Genomic DNA, 20,007 nt, shown 5'->3' with positions numbered 1-20,007 from the left:
ACCGTATTTTTCGCTCTATAAGACGCACCTGACCATAAGACGCACCTAGTTTTTAGAGGAGGGATCCATGGAAAGCTTCCTGATAATCACAGGCACATTCCCCATCACTTCCCCATGGGCTTCATTAAAAGACGGGTTGCCATTTGAAAACACACATCGACCTGTGATTAACAGCTCTCACCTGCGCCGGAGGAGGGGGACCGAGCAGGGCGCGCTGAGCGCATGCCGGCCTGGTGTGGTGCAGCCGGGCCGACAACGTGCCGGCGGTGGTCTTCCGGGCGGCGCAGCGGTGGCGGCAGGTCTTCCCGGGTGGTGGGGGTGAGCAGTCCGTCTCTCCGTGCAGCTAGCGGGTTAAAGCCCGCGGCTCCTCCTCCTCCTCCGCAGGTCTTCCCGGGTGGTGGGGATGAGCAGTCCGTCTCTTCGTGCGGCTGGCGGGTTAAGCCCGCGGCTCCTCCTCCTCCGCACCACTCCTCCTGAGCAGCACAGCTCTCACCGCTGAGCGCGTGCCGGCCAGGTGGTGCCACGTGGTGCCAGGCGGGCAGGCAGCGTCCCGGGCGTCGGGCACACACACATTCGCTCTATAAGACGCACAGACATTTTCCCTTACTTTTGAGGGGGGAAAAAGTGCATCTTATAGAGCAAAAAATACGGTATATTTGATACACATTTAAAAAAAATAATGTGGAAACTGGTCCTAAGTTCAAGCAAGAAAGTCCTTCCTGCATTTCAAAAAGCCTCCCAGCTTTTGCAGACGGAGCATTCTATATAGACCACTAATGCATTCAGTCCAGCAGAGGAGGGGGGAAGCAACAGATAAAGAAGCTCAAATGAGCTCATGGATATCTTATTAAATAGCACAATCATGACAGGCAGACTATGGTATTTACAGAGCTTTTACTCCTCAATAACTTCACCAAAGCTTCCATTTCTGGAATGACAGGACTATAAAGCACTAGTTTGACTGCACCTGAAGAGGCCTTCAATTTTAAGCAAGTTACTCAGAAGTATGTCTCAGTGGGACCAGTAATCAGTGGGACCTCTGGGTATACAGACCTAGGATCACACTGAGACTAAATGGTATAGCTATAGCTACATCTTAAAAGAGTTCAGCACCCTTGTCCAATGTTCTCCAGATCTTTTGGGCTATAACTGCCATGCTGAGTGGAGCAGATAGGAATTGATGTTCAAAACATCTGGTGAAACACAGCAAGAGCTGTGATGCCTGAAAATAGATGAAAACCACAACTCCCTTACCAAGAGTGAAAGCAATTTACTACCATGATAACCACATATACTGCCAAGAAATGTCTAACAGTTGTCACTGTCATGACCAGGGCAGGCCTCCCAAGCATCCCATTTTAAGAGACTATGAAATGAACAATAGCAGTCCAGAACACATTCCATCTGAAGCATGGTGATCTTCTATTTGTATATGAAAAACATTGACAGGTAGGTTGAAAAATCTGAACAGAGATGCCAAGTTTGGGTGAGTGATGAGGTCCTTCACTACCTCATCCTGACTACAGAGTTAAGATTATGCTCCAGAATTGCTCAGGAAATACGATATACCTATCTTCCCCATGGCCTCCAAAGGAGTTGTCTCCCAGGCCTTGCAAACCTAGAAATTATATTTGTGCTTTTGCTATTCAGAACCAGTCAGCACACTGCAATTTACTCCCTCACACCTTTGGGGAGCTCCAGTGCAGACAACACATGCCAAAAAGCTTTCACTGCTAGAAAACTCAAGGCGGAATCCAGGAGGGAGAGAAATTACAACTTTTTAATCTCCTTGTTCCTCTCCCTCTTGATGGTACTGGTGGCAGCCTTCCTTTCTGCAAGCCTTCAATGTGGGCTTTTTAAGAAATTGCTTTATTTGAGAGCTTTGAAGTTGGCCCTCACCCTGAAATTGCATTTGGTGGGGGGAGGGGTAGGATGAAGAAATGGAAAAGGAGAAAGGAATTCACTTTTAGGAATAAAATTATCAGAACAATTAACTGTAAGCTTACCTGTAATTGTACCTGTAATTAATTTTGTACCTGTGCTCATCATGATGTTAAACTTGTGCTTTGACTATAACACTTCAACCAGGCTCATATGATTGACCACCCCTTCTGAATTAACACAACTAGCAATGCAGGGTCAAGTGTTCGAACTTAGCAGTCTTTTTAATTTCTCTATATGTAAATATCTCTTTTAATGAGAAAGCATAGCATCATGTGATCAAACAGAGAATCTGAAGTTGTACTCTTAAGAAACATCAGTGAAAACTTGGTAGGGATCAAAACAATAGCAAAACACATCATTTCACCAGCAAAAAGGACTACACAACTACATGCTAAAATATGCTTTCAACTAGACACAAAATCAATCCGTACCTTAACCTGAAATGCAGTAAAAAAGGGATGGTTGTCTAGATGCAGCAATCAATTAAATGTAGACGAAAGCTGAAGCTCAGACAACAAACAGGTAATCCACAACTGGGAGTACATCCTGTCCACGATGAAGTAGCAGTCCCTAAGAAGAGTCAGGTTCATGGCTTGGGGGTGCTTCTAAAACCAGCATTGCTCCCTGAAGGCCCAGTAGCTGCTGTGGCAAGGAGTCCCTTTGCCCAGTTCTGGCTGGTAAGCCAGCTGCGTTTCTTGTTGGAAAGTACAAGTCTGGCCACAGCAATACATGCCTTGGACACTACCCAGTTACAGGACTGCAATGTGGGCTGGTTGGAGCACCCCTCAAAAAGTATTTTACAGCTACATGTGATTTGACATGTGCATTCAGCAGCCGCATTACTCTCAGGTGTACAGTTTTTAGAATGCATTTTAACAGTCTCATGTCTGCCGGCTGCACTGGTTTTTGATTCATTTCTGGCCCAATTTCTGGGCTTAGGACCAAACTATCTGAAAGACACCCTCCCTCCCGCATCACACACTAAACAGGGATTTCTTGTACTGCAGATATCACTTCTGCCACGCCCCGAAGTAGGATGTGAATCAGGGATAGGAGGGAGATCACATTTAAAAGTCAACTGAGAAAATAGCACTTGAGTAAACAAGATGTTCTTTCCACATGGGCTCTTGCTTTTTTTTTTTTAAATTTCAGCTGCATGTTCTCCAGGAATGTTGCAAAACACTCTAGCAAAGATATCCTGTTTCCATTAGAGGTAACATTTCTTCACATTTTCACTACTTATATTTACTTCTTCTTCCATTCAATTTTGAAAGATCTATTTCTGCAAACAGGTTCATTTGATATATATAATCCACACATTCTCATCCTGCCATTTTTCAAGTTTTCAGTTTTAACCTTCTTTATGTAAAATCATATTGGTTTCCCCCCCGCCCCCCAAAATGCCACACTTTATAATTTACAAGAGAAGTGGGTCTAACAACATTAAGCAGACACCTACCAGGAAAAAAAAATGAAAGTAACTAATCCCATACTAAGAACATCAGCATATATGTTGGTACCTTGTTATCTTCAGGTTGTATATGACATTAGTCTAACTTAAGTCTTATTCACTTCAATGGATCAGCTCTACCTAAGTCTAACACTGGAAACAACCCCCTCTATCCCCTTTGACATGACAGACCAATAAAATGTGCCTTACTGCTTAGACTGTGCCCTACCTGTGCAAGTTCAAAAGCACTACTACAGCCGTCACAAACCTAAGCAAAACCAAAGAAGTGACCACTGTCAGTGCTTGTACCTGGAAAGTTAGACAGCTACCCAAGGTATATTCCACACAGTCCCTATCCATGTTATACTCCCAGATATGACAAAAAAAAAGAAGACAGAAGCCATTTGCCCAGGTTCTGGGATCAGTGGAGTTCTTTTGCCCAGACGTCCAAAAAGTCCCAAGCATATTGTACTGCATCAACTTTGCCAGTCTATTTTTATATACCCCATTAGTGTTACTTGTAATATTTTTAACCACAAGTAATGCCTTAAATGGTTTAGCCAAGAAATAAATACAAATTTATATACAGAGGGAGGGCTATCAAATCATATCAGAAGTGCAAAACTAAGAATGGTATTTAATATAATGTTCAGAGAACTTGCTTCAGTTTTCTTTAAAAGTTTCCTTCATGTCAATTAGCTGTCATTAGGTAATTCTACCATTTCCCTCCCAATCATGTTTGGAAACCAGCAAAGGCTGTTTGGTAGAACAGCTCCTTACAGAGATGAAAAATAACAAAGACTCTTCTTTCTTGTTCACGGTCAATTCTTTTTTCACAGCAAAATACTAAGAAGCCATGCTTCCCCTGGGGCACTCCTCTTTTGTACCACTAAGGTCCTCTTTATACTCTTTGGCCAAACAAAGGAGAAGCTGTTAACCCTTTCTATCCTGACATTTCCACTGCAACCCAGCTTACAATACTGTCTCAACAGCCCACACAGTTTTTACAACTTTGCTTCGTGAGGAAGGATGGTTGTGGGGTAAAGACAACATTCATTTATCATTCTTCCACTAGTTCAGTATGTAGAAAAAAAGAACCCCTTATTATGAAGTTGGCATCTTATCCAGCATCTTTTTATAGTTTTTGTTCAGAAACAATTTAAGCTGTTTCAAGGCTTAAATGAATTTAGCAGAATTTGCATTAGGAGGGAAAATATAGGCTGAGGGACATGCCAAGCTTTTGGGAACAACCAATTCACAGAACAAATAGAATTGAGATGTTACACACTGCAAAGCATTGGACAATATGGCAATAATAGTTCCACACAAGTGTTCAAAATCGACAGATAAAATTAGTTCTGTGGTAAACAAAATGGAATCTTTCCAGTGCTAATGAACAAACGGAGAGACTGAAGAGCCACCTAATCCTTAGAACTAATATTAAGCAATTGTTTTACCACTGATTGTTTTATGTTTGCAAAGATTCTTACAGTCTGACACTGCCATCCTGTGCCTATCTACTCAGAAGGGAATTCTGTTTACCTAAGTAAGTCTGTACAGCACTGAAACTTTAATTAAGTTTTGTCTTTCAAAGTGCCTTCAATGGTAGATCATCATGGGCCAAACCAGAGACACATCTATGAACTAAACATGTTCTTGCTAGTCTGAATATATAATAGGATGGGAAACATAAACTTTTAATACTAAAAGGAATAGTCAAGGGATGGAATGAAACACCCACCTTAGTTCCAACATGTTTTTCCCCAGCTGGTTCCAATATCAAAAATGAACCACCAAGTAGAAAATGTCTTCAGTCAGTGCATTATGGGGAGAAAAGGCATGGGAAGCTTTTGATCACATGGCTCACATGCTCCTTTATGTATTAAAAGTTCTGCACCACCGTGCTTTATAGACATTCTGGCGAGCATGCATTTAACACAGCACACAAGGATCTGGCTTAGCCCTGCTTCCTCCAAGTGGCAGATGGGGAACTGAGTTCACTGCTGAAGGCTTCCCAATGAAGCCAAGGCAATGGTGAGGCTTGATCTTTGATAGATCCCCAGATCCACGCCTGCCTAATCACTACTCATTAAGCCACTCTCTTGCATCAACATTATGTATTTAGCTCATGTTGTTTTACAAACACAGATACATTTCTGAATCTTCTGCCTTGATGGTAATTTGAAAATGAAATGAATACTGTGTGTGCTACTGCCTTCCATGAAATTATAGTTGAGCCAACTTGAAATAATCATGCTTTCAAGTAGGGCTGATTAGGGCTGCTTTTCAAGATATAGATGCCATGTGAGGGCAAGACAGCCCCTCCGCACCCCATGCATAAAGTCCTATGAGGCAGGAGAATTGCCCCAGTGGCAACCTCCTACAACATGTTGTATGTTCATTGCGTCTGCAGCCTGCTGCCTGGAATGTTTGGTGACAACATGAAAACAAGTCAAGATGTGGGAGCTGGTTTACATGACAGCCATACTGTGAAAATTGAGTCTTAAGTATTCCCTATATGGGGAACAAGCACATTTTTACTGGGGTGGCAAAAAGTGCCATGTTGGTTCTGCGCTGCAGCAAATGTAGTTTCACATCAGCTTAGGTTAGGATGGCATAATCCTGATCAGCAGTATAGTGTTAAGCTCCCCCACCCACCGAACAAAATAAAATCCATCAGGAAGAATCTAACAAAAATACTACCCAGTGCAATTTTCATTTAGTCTACCTGTCTATGCAAACACTGTCCTTCCTCCCTTGTTGTTGGTATGGCTAGAATTACTCTTCACAAGACATTGGTGAGATCTCCTGTCTTACTTCCTTCATATCTCTCCTTAAAACTCATTTTTTGTAAGGCCTTTGGAACAACTCTCCAGGTCCACAAAACCTTACTGTAGCTAAGCTAAAATATGTTGATCTAAATTCCACGATATATTCTTCTCCCATTTATTCCTGCCTCCTCCTCCTCCTCTGTTTCCCTTATATCTGTTTCCCAACTGTATGTTCTTTGGTGTTCAGGCCACTGCAAAGATCCATGTGCATACATAACAGAATACCTAGTTGCTTAACTAGAAAAAGCAGCCATACTGATGGATGGATAGCAAGTTACAAATCCATATAATGCTAAAAGTAGATAGTCAAAGTTCTGTCTACTTAAGCAAACTGTACAGTGGAAGGAAAAGTTTGTGTTATGCCAATAACAAAGTTTTTGTATAAAAGGGATAGTCAAAATTATTTGTTATCTGCTCCAAACTCCATCTGAAGCTTCTGACCATGTAAAGGGCAAAGGTGAGAAAGAACATGCTTCTATCACTTGTCCCCATCTAACAGTATGTCAGTCTTCTCCAAGGTGAGTTAGTATAATGCAAATCAATGCATCTACATTAGATATCATTGTACCATTCCTCCAAAGCAAATACAACACTGAAAAGTTTAAAGTGTAAGTTTAAAGTTTAAACACATAGGTGTGTTTAGCCATGACGTGACCCATCATAAACTTTGAATAATATGAACAAGAATGTATTATCTCAAGGGATATTGCAGAATTTAAAATCTCAAGGATAATTTTGGGGCTTCAAAACAGAGGTTTTATCAAGCAAATCATAGGGAAGAATATATAGCTCATGGCTTGTGAACAGCCCATGGTATGTTCTATGGCAAATCTAGACAGCATCCTAAAAAGCAGAAACAAACGTGTGTATAATCAAGGATATGGTTTTCTCAGTTGCAATGTATGGCTGTGAAAGTTGGACCATAAAGAAGGCTGAGCACTGAAGAATTGAGGCCTTTTGGTGCTGGAGAAGACTCCTGCGAGTCCCTTGGACTGCAAGGCGATCAAACCAGTCAGTCCTAGAGGAGTTCAACGCTGACTGCTCTTTAGAAGGCCAGATACTGAAGATGAAATTCAAATACTTTGGCCATCTAATGAGAAGGAAGTACTCAATGGAGAAGAGCCTAATGCTGGGAACAACTGACAGCAAAAAAAGAAGTGATGGCAGAGAATGAGGTGGCTTGATGGAGTCACTGAAGCAGTCGGCATGAGCTTAGGTGGACTCCGGGGGTTGGTGGAGGACAGGAGGGCCTGGAGGAATGTTGCCATGAGGTCACAATGGGTTGGACATGACTTCACAACTAGCAACATGTGCCATGTCTCCAATGCATCAGGTGTAACATTCAGCATGCTCACAAAGGACAATTGCCTTCATCTTAAAATCAGCAGCATATCATTCCTCATCCCATCTTGTCTGTTACCCCACTGGAAGGATGCTTTTGGCCAAGATGCCTTTGTATACCAGGCATCTCTGCAACTGAACCCCAACAGTTTATTCTTTTCATTTCTCTTTTCAAAGCAGGAAAAATACCACTGTGCAACAACGGACAAATATTGGGTCATGAAATGTTTTTAGAGAAGAGGGCAGAAACATTTTCCAGAATATCTCAATCTCTGTTGTCCCTCCCATGCTTGTTCTGCCCTCTCCTGCCATTTTACAGGATGTCTAGGCCCACCTCCTCACTGCAGCCAGCACACCCAGAGATTCCTGCAGTTTAAACACTGCAGCCAGTAAGTTCTTGGAGCGGTACATCAAAACACACATGAGGAATCCAGAGGTCCTTAATTCAGCTGAAAATTTAAGAAAGTCAAATACAAAAACCACGTTGTACAAAATTTAAAAAAATACATGGATACTCACAGTTCCTCACTCTACTATGGCTTCCATAAACTTACCTAGTGGCAAATTTGATACCAGTGGTATTTCCTTTATTTTCCTAGGATAATGCAAAGGAAGCAAACACAATCCAACTTCTTCATTTACCTAGGCTAAAGCAGAAGTTCTTCCTGAGACCACAATCATTCAAGATGACCTTTGCAAACACAAGAAATGTTTTCAAATGACAACTGCAGTAATACATTTTGATCTTCTGTGTGTGTGTGTGCAAACTGATGTGTAACTTCTGAATCCAGACATACAGCAGCTTACATATCAAACAGCAAACACTCCACTGAGTGTAAGAAGAACAATAAAAGCTGATCGTCAAATTATAATCATGGAAGTAATGTTCCACTTGCACCATGTAAATTTATATTTAGATTCATTTATGAATCAAAGTGGTCCCTTGCCTTCTTTCTACAAATTACAGAAGAGAGTAATCTCAAAAAAAATCTGCTGAATATTTCTCAGGACAATCCAGAAGTTGCAAGCTCTCATAAACTAAAAGCAATCAGAAATAATAAATCCTGCTAGTAGCCCCAGTCGACTCTAGAGTATACAAATAAAGGGCAAGCTTCTGTAATTAAGAGATGGCTTAAAACACTTTGTATGTACCACTATTATATGGTTCAAAACTACAAGCGGTTAAAGATGGTTTCATATGGATGGAAACAGCCATGTATGCTTAATTCACAGTCTCACAAGGAGCCATTTCATTCATTTCTTTAACTTTTGATGGCAATTTGTCTAACCACACAGAAAATAATAATATAAAGAGAGCCAAAAGGTGACTATTGGTTCAAAATGACCGAGGTATCATGTAATAATTGTCACCCCAATGCAAAACATACTAAAGTCAACACACTATTTGGGCTTGATCCCAGGTCTTGTGTCAGCTATACCATTTCAAAAGACAGATGGAGGCTAACATGACCAAGTTCTCTTCTATACAAAAACAGTCCCTTCACAACATAGAAAACTAAAATATCAAGGGGAGAAGTTCTAGCCTAACATTACTCTAGAAGCCAAACAGTTTTTGTTTTCATTTAAGAACTTTTAATTTTTATATGAAGGTACAGACTTTGCAATATGAAGTGGAACAGTCCAGCAACAGACCTGCCACCTCCATCAGTTGTTTCAGAGAACCAAGGCTTAGGATACAGGATACAGCATGTTAAAATACTTACCACCTATCACCCAACTTGGGTTCCCATAAATAGGGCTTCTCTGTCCCTTTCGGCATCTAAATGATTAATATTACAAAACTGGAAGAATTCACCTCTTATAATGCAATGGACTGAAGACCTTATAATGCTTTCAAAATATGAACTGGTGGCATAGAGACACTACTTTCAAATGCATAATTATTTGGCTATTTGGTCTGCTTGTGTTGAAACCTATGTATAATTGCTAGCAAGTTGAATATCTTTTGTACGTAGATTTAAAAATGGAAAACGTTTTTAAAAATGGGTACCCATGTGTACCACATTGAGAACTATTTCACAGGTGCCACTGGAGGTGCATCACATTAGAGATCCTGCTTTACAGACTTCAACTGAATCCAATTTCAATCTATAAAATAAACAAGCTACATATTAAAAATCTACCAGCAAATTTAAACTTGGAATAACTTTTGTTCACCTAAAAAAGCCCAACCAAGCATTAAAATAAAATACATCCAAAGGCAGAAGTGGGAAGAGACAGACAGATGTGGAAAATAGAGTCCACTGTAAAACAGACTCCAATTTTTGACTAAAACTCTCATAACAGAAAATTCCAAATGTCAATATGATTTGGTATTTTGCAATCCACCCAAATTCAGTAACTTAATTGTGTATTTAGACTGTTCTATCTTTCATTAAAAATAAAAAGAAACCCTGCTTGTACACATTAAACACAATGCTAGGCTCAAACAACACGTTGTGGTAAGATAATTGGGTACCTTTTCTTGCTTGCCTATCCAATAAACCAACTGGCTTCTCTAACCAAGAAATGTTCACATTGGCTTTCCTCATCAGTGTTTGTGAAAACGTATTGTTTGCAATCCTACAGCTAATTAGCACATTAAATTCTACTAATTTGAGGCAGGTAAAAGTAAAGCTTTCCCGTTGATGTTAAATCCAGTCATGTCTGACTCTAGGGGGCGGTGCTCATCTCCATTTCCTAGCCAAGGGAGCCAGCGTTTGTCCGCAGACAGTCTCCGTGGTCATGTGGCTGGCATGACTAAACACCAAAGTGCACGGAATGCTGTTACCTGCCCACTGAAGTGGTACCTTTTTATCTACTTGCATTTGCATGCTTTCGAACTGCAAGGTTGGCAGGAACTGGGACGGAGCAACAGGAACTCACCCCGTTGTGCAGATTCGAACCGGCGTTCTTTCGGTCAACCAGCCCAGCAGCACAGCGGTTTAAACCACTGCGCCACCTGCATCCCCTATTTGAGGTATCAAACTGCAAATCTCCATTAAATCTTAATATACTACTTCATACGGAATCCTTAATTCCAAAAAAAGATATTATTTTATCAGCATATAATTTATCAGCAACAAAAAGAAGGTGATCCTCCCTTCTGACATTTTACTGATTTATCTCAAAAGTAAGATCCTCGTCTTCTCCATTTGTCATTATATGGCAAATGGGTATGCATACTTTCTTGGCAACTGTGCTGGGTTTGGAGGCCTGTTTCATACATAATGACAATGCACAGTACAAGCTGAGTACAGCTGCTGTTGAACTGTGGGTTATTACATGAGAACCAGGCACTATGTTTTAACAAAGGGTTCTTAACCACAAACCTCTCAGCATTCACAGCTCAGCAACAAACCATGGGTTTTCTTCCTGCATTGTTCATAGTTAGCCCTGCAAAGTGCAAGGGTTCACACATAGTGACAATCCATCAATAAACATCAACCCATAATTCAGTATCAATCCATATTCAATCCATATTTTGGATTGTCATTGTATGCAAACCTGGCCAACTGGAGATGCTACTAAGATCATCTCTTGCATACTAACATCAATTGGACTGAAACTTCAGCAGCTTTTGAAAGAGAAGCTACTTACTGAATTTACCCGTATGTTTCTATATGATACAGTTTTGCTTTTGCAAACATGCACTTCCAAGTCTGCCAAACATGCTGCACATTCTTCAGCTGGAAAAAAGATGGATTATCCTGTAGAAATGGCCACAAGAGAGTCAAGATAAGCCTAGCTGTTTATGCGAGAGTCTAATTTATTTTGCTCAAAGTTAACAATGCAAGACAGAAGTGCCTATAACGCTCAACATATCCCGGATAGTTCTTTACCCTTTGGGATGTTGCAAGCATTCGGAACATAAGAACTTTTCCTGACTAGCACTAGGGATCATACAACCGCTGAATGGACATTTTAGCCACAGCAGTAAAACAACAACACCTATCTCACCCAGCACTTCACTATGTACCACCTACCCCAGGAGGATCCAAACAGAATACAGTACTTCAATTGTTGCACATACAATTTTATGCGTAGCAATAGAGAAGTCTAAAGTTTACATTTGTTACACTGGTAATCTGAATTCTGCTCATTAACATGTTTTATAATAATCTTGCTTTTAGATGGTCTGTAGCAGGGGATACACATTGTTTTTAAAAGTAGCAGGCAAAAGAAGATTGCTTGAGGGGGAAAAGCAAATTTAACCAACCATTATCCTGATCAAGATCATGGTAGGTAGCTCTCCACAACCCACCCTTCTCCCAACTTGGTGCCTTCCAAATGCTTTGGGTTACAACTCCCAGAATTTCCAAGCATGCACCATGTATTTTGGTCCAAAATATCTGCAGGGCACCATTTCAGGGAGACATGCTCTAGACTCAACTCTAGATCTAGGTCTTCCCATACATCATAGGCAACATGCTAGAAAGGTATATTAGATGTTCTACTCTAACACAGGCTTGAAGCACTTCCTTCGTTTGCAATATGTTTTCACAGATCTCAGTCAAGTCCTTCCAGCCTTCAGGAAATGAGCAGGAGATGCCCGTCCAGCTCTCCCAATCACAACATTTAGAGCTAAGGGTTACTCCAAACGCAGAAATTAAACAATAAAATAAATAGCAAAGAATTTTTCCAGTGAACAGCTACAAATGCACTGCTCATCCTGACATTAATGTTAAGTCATGCCACAGCCCCCCAGTTCTATGCTTATGAACAGAAGTATAGGACAGGAGTCCTCAAACTTTTTAAACAGGGGGCCAATTCACTGTCCCTCAGACTGTTGGGGAGCTGGACTATAGTCTGAAAAAAATATGAACAAATTCCTATGCACACTGCACATTAAAAATTAATTAAAATTAAAATTAATTAAAATTAATTATTTTTTAAAATTAAAAAATGTTTGCTCTGCTCACTTGAGCTGCAGAAGCCCAAGAAGAGGTGAGGAAGAGCATGTCCATATTCAAGGGGCATAGCTACAATATGTCTGCAATAGTGCTGGGGTGTGGGGGAAGATGGGCACGATCGTGCTTGTGCAGGGAAGGCAGGCGCAATCACGGCCCTCTCCCCGCACAACACGACCGCGATTGTGCCTGTCATCCCTGCACAAGTGCGACTGTGGCCATCTCCCCCCCACCAACCAGCATGATCGTGCAGGAAAGACGGGTGCAATTGCGGCCCTCTCCCCCACCCCCCGAGCACGATCACAGTCATCTTGCCCGCCAGCATGACCATGATCATGCCCGTCTTCCCTGCACAATTGCGACCGCGATCACGGCCATCTCCCCACTGAGTATTCCTGCATCGGCTCAGAGCTTTTGGACTTGCTCAGAGATCATTTTCTCCGAGTGAGTCCAAAGGTCTGAGGCGGGCCTGATAAATCAGCATGGTGGGCCGCAACCAGCCTGTGGGCCGTAGTTTGAGGACCCATGGTATAGAACAATGCATTTTTTCTAAATTAAGCAAGCTATACTGCCAAGGGAAAAATAGATGGCATAAATAAAAAGATATTGCTATTCATTCATACTCACATTCTCAGTCACAAAAAGCCACTACTGCACCACATGCACAGCACAGCTGCTGCTGCAAGAAGCACATCACAGAAGCTGGTTCACACACACTAGTGCAGCATAATGGCTATGAGACAGAATGGGAACACCCCATTCTTAATTAACAACGCATTCCTAAGGAAATCATTATCTTTCCCTTTCAGGTCAATCAAAAGCAATATGAGAATACTGATCTATCTTAGTGCATTGTAATGATTACTAAAATAACACAGATGAAGCATTTGAACATTTTAAAGGGTTATCTAAATGCTAATATTATTATTACCTGCACTAGCTAGTGCTTTCCGATAACTGCTTGTGTAGATGGCAGAACTCATGCATCAGAGACTGTACTTGTAGAAGGGCAAAACACATAGTTAAACTATGGCATTCACTTCCACCAGATGTCATGAACTCCACAGTTTGCACCACTTTAAAAGGGGAGATTGGACAAAATCATGGAGAAGAAAACTATCAATGGCTCTCGTCCTGATGGCTACATGCTATTTCCAATATCAGAGACAGCATGCCTTTGTACACCAGCTGCTGGGGAACATGGCTGGAAAGGTGCCGTTGCACTCATGTCCTTTTGGGTGTTTCCTGCAGGCCACTGTGTGAACAGAATGGTGGATTTGGTCTTCTTATATAACTATCATAGCAGATTCTTCCAATGAACACATGTGCTAGAAACAGGAAATTACTTTCAAATGAAGTCGCTACTGCATTCTTTCGTGTGTGGCTCCTCAAACAAGACATTGTTCATGTATGTCTGATATTAGAAAAAGCTAAGCCAAGACCACTTATATGAGTAATTATTTGCACGTATCAGCCAGCTCAGATAATGTACGAACTGATTTCAATAAATCTGAAGACTGCATGGACTAACATACACTATACAACAAATTCTACTGAAACAAGCAGGTTCTGTGCACAGGCTTCACAATGTTAATCAGACATAAGCACACAACTTTTCCCGGATGAATTCCATGTCTTCCCAAATATGGCAGTGTTTCTGTATTCTCCTATATAATGTGAAGGCAGAGGGAGTTCAACATGTGAAGTATATTATAAGCAATTTCAATGTTCTATAGGAATATTTCTTCTGCATCCTTTTGCTAAAATATAAGCAAGGATATGGAAGGTCTGTTCAAAAACCTGAAGGCCAAGATACTACTTGAAGATGAGAAACGTTTTTAAAGAACTGCCTTTTAAGTATATTCAGCCTGATGCAATGGTACACAAATCAAAGCATTAGAGAAGCAGCCTATGTTTCGCCTCTAGACTAAACTTGAACCCATCATACCTCTGAGCCCCAAAATTGGCAGGCACTGGCCCCGGAGGTGTGTGACACCAACACACAAATGGAAGGAAGTTAGAAAGACCTTTTGCAAAATGAATGCATGTTCCCCCCACAAGAAAATAGCTAGCACTGTTATCCTATATTTACTCAAAAGTATTCATGCAGTGTTCAACTGGGCTTGCTCTCTCAACTAAGTGTGCACAGGATTACAGTCTAAAAACACAAGCTACACGTTCCTGGTTTAAAGCAAGACAGTGTTTCTAAACATACACTACATGAATATGGGGATATTAATAATAAAAGCTTATTTTATATATCACTAAGAATGGATCAGAAGCATTCTAAACTCTCAAATAGTGCTTTATTGCCTAGTATTGTTGTTAGGTCAAAATTCCAAAAGGACAAAATCTACTATTCTCTGACCACATCTGATATTAGAAACAGGTAAGCCAAGCAAAGTTGTTCAACCATGCTTCTAGTATTTGCAACAGACTAGACCAGGTGAAGACTCTGTGGTCCTCCAAATTTTAGATGTACAACTCCCATCCCTCATCACCAGCTAAGGTGGCTGCAACTGATAGGAGCTGTGGATTTCCAGAAGTTTTGGCCTACAAGTTGTGCACTTCTGGTCTACAGATTATTATGCTACCCTTATATTACTAGCACACTAACTGCAGTAGTAGAACTGCAGAAACTGTAGCCCTCCATTTGAAAGATTCACTTACTAAACAGTTTATTAATCAAGTTTATTAATCTTCCCCAGTCAAAGGAGAACAGCTAATATTCACATTCTAACTGTATGTCCATGCAAAACATTCAAGAGCTCAATCTCCAGACATGCTCCATTAGGATGGATTACATCAACAACTATGGTAAAATGGTAGTGGAAAAGATGATGCTACACTTCCATCTTTCACAGAAAAATGGGTTGCTCCAATATCACTGCTACTTAAGAGCAGACTCATTTAGTGAAAGGGATTTATGTTAGACTAACATGAAGCACAACCCGCTGGATACAACCTGTAAGAGTTAAGATATGTTGACCAAGTTTATTGATGGATTTGAGTGTGGTTTTCTTCTCCTTTTTGCCACAAATGCTTCTTTCCCTTGTAGCTTCTCAAATTCCTTGGCTAGCCTCTTCACAGTACTGACTGCTATCATTTTTTTTAAAAGCAACCATCTGCCACCGGACATGAAGACAACTAACCAGAAGTTATAATAATCATTGGTGGGGGGCAAGGAATTACATCTTCCTGTATAACCTCCCCCTTCAAAAGTGTTTCATACAAAACTATTTGTGTATGAAAATTAAAAGTAGATTTTGCATGTTTGTTTCATAGCATATTATAACTAGGGTTTAATAATTAGACTATATTTTGAAAGCAGATTTCCTCCATCCAAACAGGTAACCCTGCAGGGCTAGCCTTACTACAGAATCAGCAAAATTTTTAGGGGAGTCACTACAGCAGAAACTGATCTGAGACCCATTGCCATTTCCAAGGACATCTCTGAAGCATGCCTCTCAGCTTACAAGGACCACGTTGTCTGGCCACTTAAGGAAGCAAAACATCCTGGGTCTCCCCTGCAACTAACATGCCAAGTGACTATTCTAAAGGCACAACCTTTGCACATTTAGACAAAAAAAAGTCCTACAACTCCCAGCATGCCCCAGCAGGCTAACTGGGAGCTGCATATTTAAAATGGCAGTTGGCACACACTGTGGCTCATCAGGGGTTAAATAACCATTGATGGGCTGTCATGTCATGTCATGTCTTGTAAGCAAAAATACACCGCTGTTCCTGCCTCCAAGAATGGCACATGCAAATAAATGCCACATACATTCATTTGCATGCCACATGCACACACAGTCAGGAACGGGCAGTGCTGTATATTCCCAGTGCAAGTCACATTGAAATTTATTTTGTCCAATGTGCATTTGTCCAATTTCTATGTCAGTTTGTAATTTTTAAGATCCACACCATAATTTGCAAGTAAATACATTAAAGTCCAAGGGCTAACTTTAAAGAATTCAAGTCATACACGGGTAATAGCCGCTTCAAGCAGCCAAAAAGCCTGGTGGACAGTCACAACTACATTTAAAAGGGTACATTATGGTGTGCCATCCCACAAAGAGATAACTGTACAGAAAAAAAAAACATCCATACACTCTCCCTGGGAGAGAGAGCACATCTTCACATTCCACCACTTTCAGTGCACTTGCAAGTTCACTTTGAACATGCAGTGGCTTCATAAAGGCAGTCAGGCATTCTAGATGCTTGGAGCAGCTAATACTTGTAAAAAAATATTAAGACCTTCAAACTTCAAGACAGCCTTGGACTACTTTGGAACTCTGTTTAAGTATCTGAAGACAAGACTGCAAAAGGTCAGGTAAGTGAGAAATCTGATGTACAACTTTTTTCTGATCCACACATTTGCCTAAGAGGTGTAGTTTACTCCAAAAGATGGAGCAATCAAATTCCTTGAGCATCCCTATATACAGTGCAATACTATACCAAATATATACTCAGAAATAAGCCTCATTCCTTTTTATGGGGTTTACTTCCAGATAAATGCACACAGATTTATAGCTCTAGTCTGTAATGGGGCTTACTTCTGAATTATAATGCCTACAGCTGGGCTGATCATTGCCACTTCAAGAACTGCCACTATCTCCATTCCCATTTGTAGCCATCAGCCTCCATGAAAAGGCCCTTTTACAAAGGTTCTGTGAAGGAGAAACCAATGGTGGGTGACAGTACCACATAACAGAATGACCCCAAGCCCCCATAGCCCTGGGATAGCATATCTAATCTAGGGTAGCTATTGCCTCAGTACATTGATTAACAGGATCAAGCCATTAGCTTGTCCCAACAGTTGTCAGTCACATGGTATGTTTGTTGCTATAACACACACATTCAGTTTCAGTAGTTCTAAGAATATGTCAAATGCCTGCTTATGTCAACATAAATCCACACAACTTCTTCAACATACACAAAATATGATAAATGTCAGGCGATTGTCTACAAATCATATCAAAAAACAAATCTGTCAAAGTGAACTGCCTACAGGCATAAGTTACATCCTTTATCAAATGTATGGGCTTGTTTGCCAACACCAGTCACTTGCAATCTGTGCACACACTCACAAACATGGTGGCATACTAATAATTCTTTGAATTACAATTGATATATAGTCTTATGTAAGTATCCAAGATGTTCAGGTTTATCTTGAGTTGTTGCACAAGGTTTAATCCATAGCTCCTCTCTATGCACCTTCTCACAACAACAGCTCCTTTGCTGTAAAAAAAACAAAGCTAAAAGATGCAGTTTGAGCCAACATCGAGATATTACAACATATCTATTTTCAGCAAAAGCAAGCTGAAAACTAGGTAATTATGATTGTTGGTACAACTGCTGCATTTCAAGATGCAGAGAGTTGTTTTGCTTTTTAACATAACAGTCTCAGAAACTGGTGAACAGATGTAAGTGTGCACTCACTTCCATGTTTTAAACAGCACTGCAGCAAATGAGTAATGGGATAGCAAGGGGAAAAAGCCCACCAGTCATGGACATGGCACTTTTTATTTTAAGATTACAATTGATCCTCACAGGTTAAGAGAGCCATCCAAGTCTAGAGGGAGCCAAATCAACACAGCAGCAGTTACCTGTGGATGCTTAGGCCCTGCGATCCTTATGCATGGCTCTATCCAATCTAACAATCCACATGGCTGCCACACTCCAGCTGTTCTTGCCAAAAGAAAGCTTAAAAGCAGAGCCAAGGAAAGAAAGACAGAGATGCCCAAGTAGGTGTTTTCAGCCCCCTGCCCCTTACCTTCTTTATTAAGCCTCATCACCTCCCTGCTTTTTCCACCCTCTTTTCCAGTCTCTTCTAGCTCTACACCTGCAGAAGAGAAGCAAAGTCAGAGAAAACCAAGGCAGCGATTGCATGTGCACGTCTGTACTGATGAAAGCATGAAGGCAGTTAAGGAGTATTCTGGTTAGCCAGCCGCAGCAGCAGCAAAAAATAAAATGCAACCATCACTGCATCTGCCAGGGAACAGCATACCCAGACAGACTTCCCCCAGGCAACAGCATCCTCCATGCCTCCCCACCCCACACCCAGTCCTCATGCAACAGCATCCTCTCATGGTCCTAGTCTCATTTACGAAATTATCATGTCTCATTCTCCATCCAGTCTCGCCCCTACCCCAATAACACGGCATCCTTCTGCCCCTCCCCCCTGACAGCCAGTCAGCCTTTCTCCCCTCATGCAGCTGGCCCAGTCAGAGGTGTCTAGAACTGTTGCAAGCAGCCCCAGCTGGACACGGCTCAACCCACACACAGGGAGGGCGATGAGTAGATCAGTTTGTCTCCATGCAACTGGAGAGGGGGCTGAGGAAGGGAGCAAGCCCCAATGCAATGGGTTGGGGGGGCGTGAATAGAGGCAGAGCATGCAAGCTGCCTCTCCCCCCCACCCGCCCCCCTCGGATGCATCGCATGTTTAGGCAAAAGGGAGCAGCGTCCCTCTTGGCCGGTCCTTGTGTCTAGCGGGTGCCCTTACTGTGCAGGGGGGCGGCGCAGTGCGTGTGCGGAAGGGCGGCCTCCCGGACCCAGGCGGCCCAGGGCTGGCCCAGGAACGCCTCGGGACTGGGCACGGGCCGCTCCAGGGCCGCCATGGCGCCGCCGCCGCCGCTCCTCCTCCTGCTGTTGCTGCTGCTCTCCTCCTCCTTCGCCGCCGTCTTCTCCTCGCCGCTCCTGTTCTTGCCGCCGCCGCTCCTCTTGCCTTCTTGCTGCTTTTCCCGTTTCCTTCGGCACCAACGAGCGAGGAGCCAGCGAGCGAGACACGGGATTCGAGAACGCCGCACGTCATCCTCGGGACGTTCCGCCGCCCACACGGGGGTAGTGTCAGCCCCTGCTCCCTATCAGATCGGGCTCCCCGGCTCCCGATGCGCAGGCGCGCTGGGGAGAGGCGAAGCCGGTGCCCTTAAACGTTCGCTTCCCTTAAGAAGGGAAAGGGGGACCGCGGGGAGGGCGTGAATTGAACTAAGCAGAGGAGGAGAGGAGAGGAGACAAAAACGCGAGAGGGAGAAAGAGCCGCCAGGCTTGCTCTGTGGCAGGGGCCGACGGCCAGGTGAGAAGGAGCGGGAGCCGACGTGGGCTGGGATACCCCGCCGCAGGTGGCTCGTGGCGCTGTGCTGAGAGACAAAGCTGATGACAGGCGCGCTCGGCGGCGCAAAGTCTGTATTTTTCGGTGACTGGTTGGTGCGCGCAGGGGTTATGTACGGATGGCACTCCTCCCTTTGCCTCAGCTTCTGGTCCATAGAAACATCCAGCGCTCGCTCGCTCGGTCTCGTGCACACACATATATACACAACACGCACACTCTTTGGTGTCTGTCCATAATATATGTGGAAAAAGAGACGCGAGGAATGCGCCATTCCACTTCACACCACCTAGTAGGTGGGGAAAACAAGGAGACACCTGTGAAAACAGCGCGCGCGGAGGAGGGGAGGGTGGAGAAGGAAAGTTTTCCTCAGGCAGCGTGTCATCCCACATTGCAAATCACTGCGGTTGTAGCTAGTGCCGG

The 20,007-nt window shown here is 42.5% G+C and overlaps 1 long non-coding RNA gene across 1 annotated transcript; it reads right to left on the bottom strand.

The window, feature by feature from the left end:
* Positions 1–14,763: 14,763 nt before the first annotated feature.
* On the bottom strand, positions 14,764–19,283 carry LOC123020066. The gene is made up of 2 exons (XR_006414016.1): positions 18,982–19,283; positions 14,764–18,321 (listed from the first exon to the last, which is right to left on the bottom strand). It is a non-coding gene; the product is annotated as an uncharacterized LOC123020066 (long non-coding RNA).
* Positions 19,284–20,007: the final 724 nt, after the last annotated feature.

Source organism: Varanus komodoensis, unplaced genomic scaffold (genome assembly GCF_004798865.1).
Source record: "Varanus komodoensis strain SLA01 unplaced genomic scaffold, ASM479886v1 scaffold13_3, whole genome shotgun sequence".
NCBI classification, from domain to species: Eukaryota; Metazoa; Chordata; class Lepidosauria; order Squamata; family Varanidae; genus Varanus; species Varanus komodoensis.
Note: the sequence above shows the minus strand (reverse complement) of the source record. Positions and strands in the feature narration are given on the sequence as shown.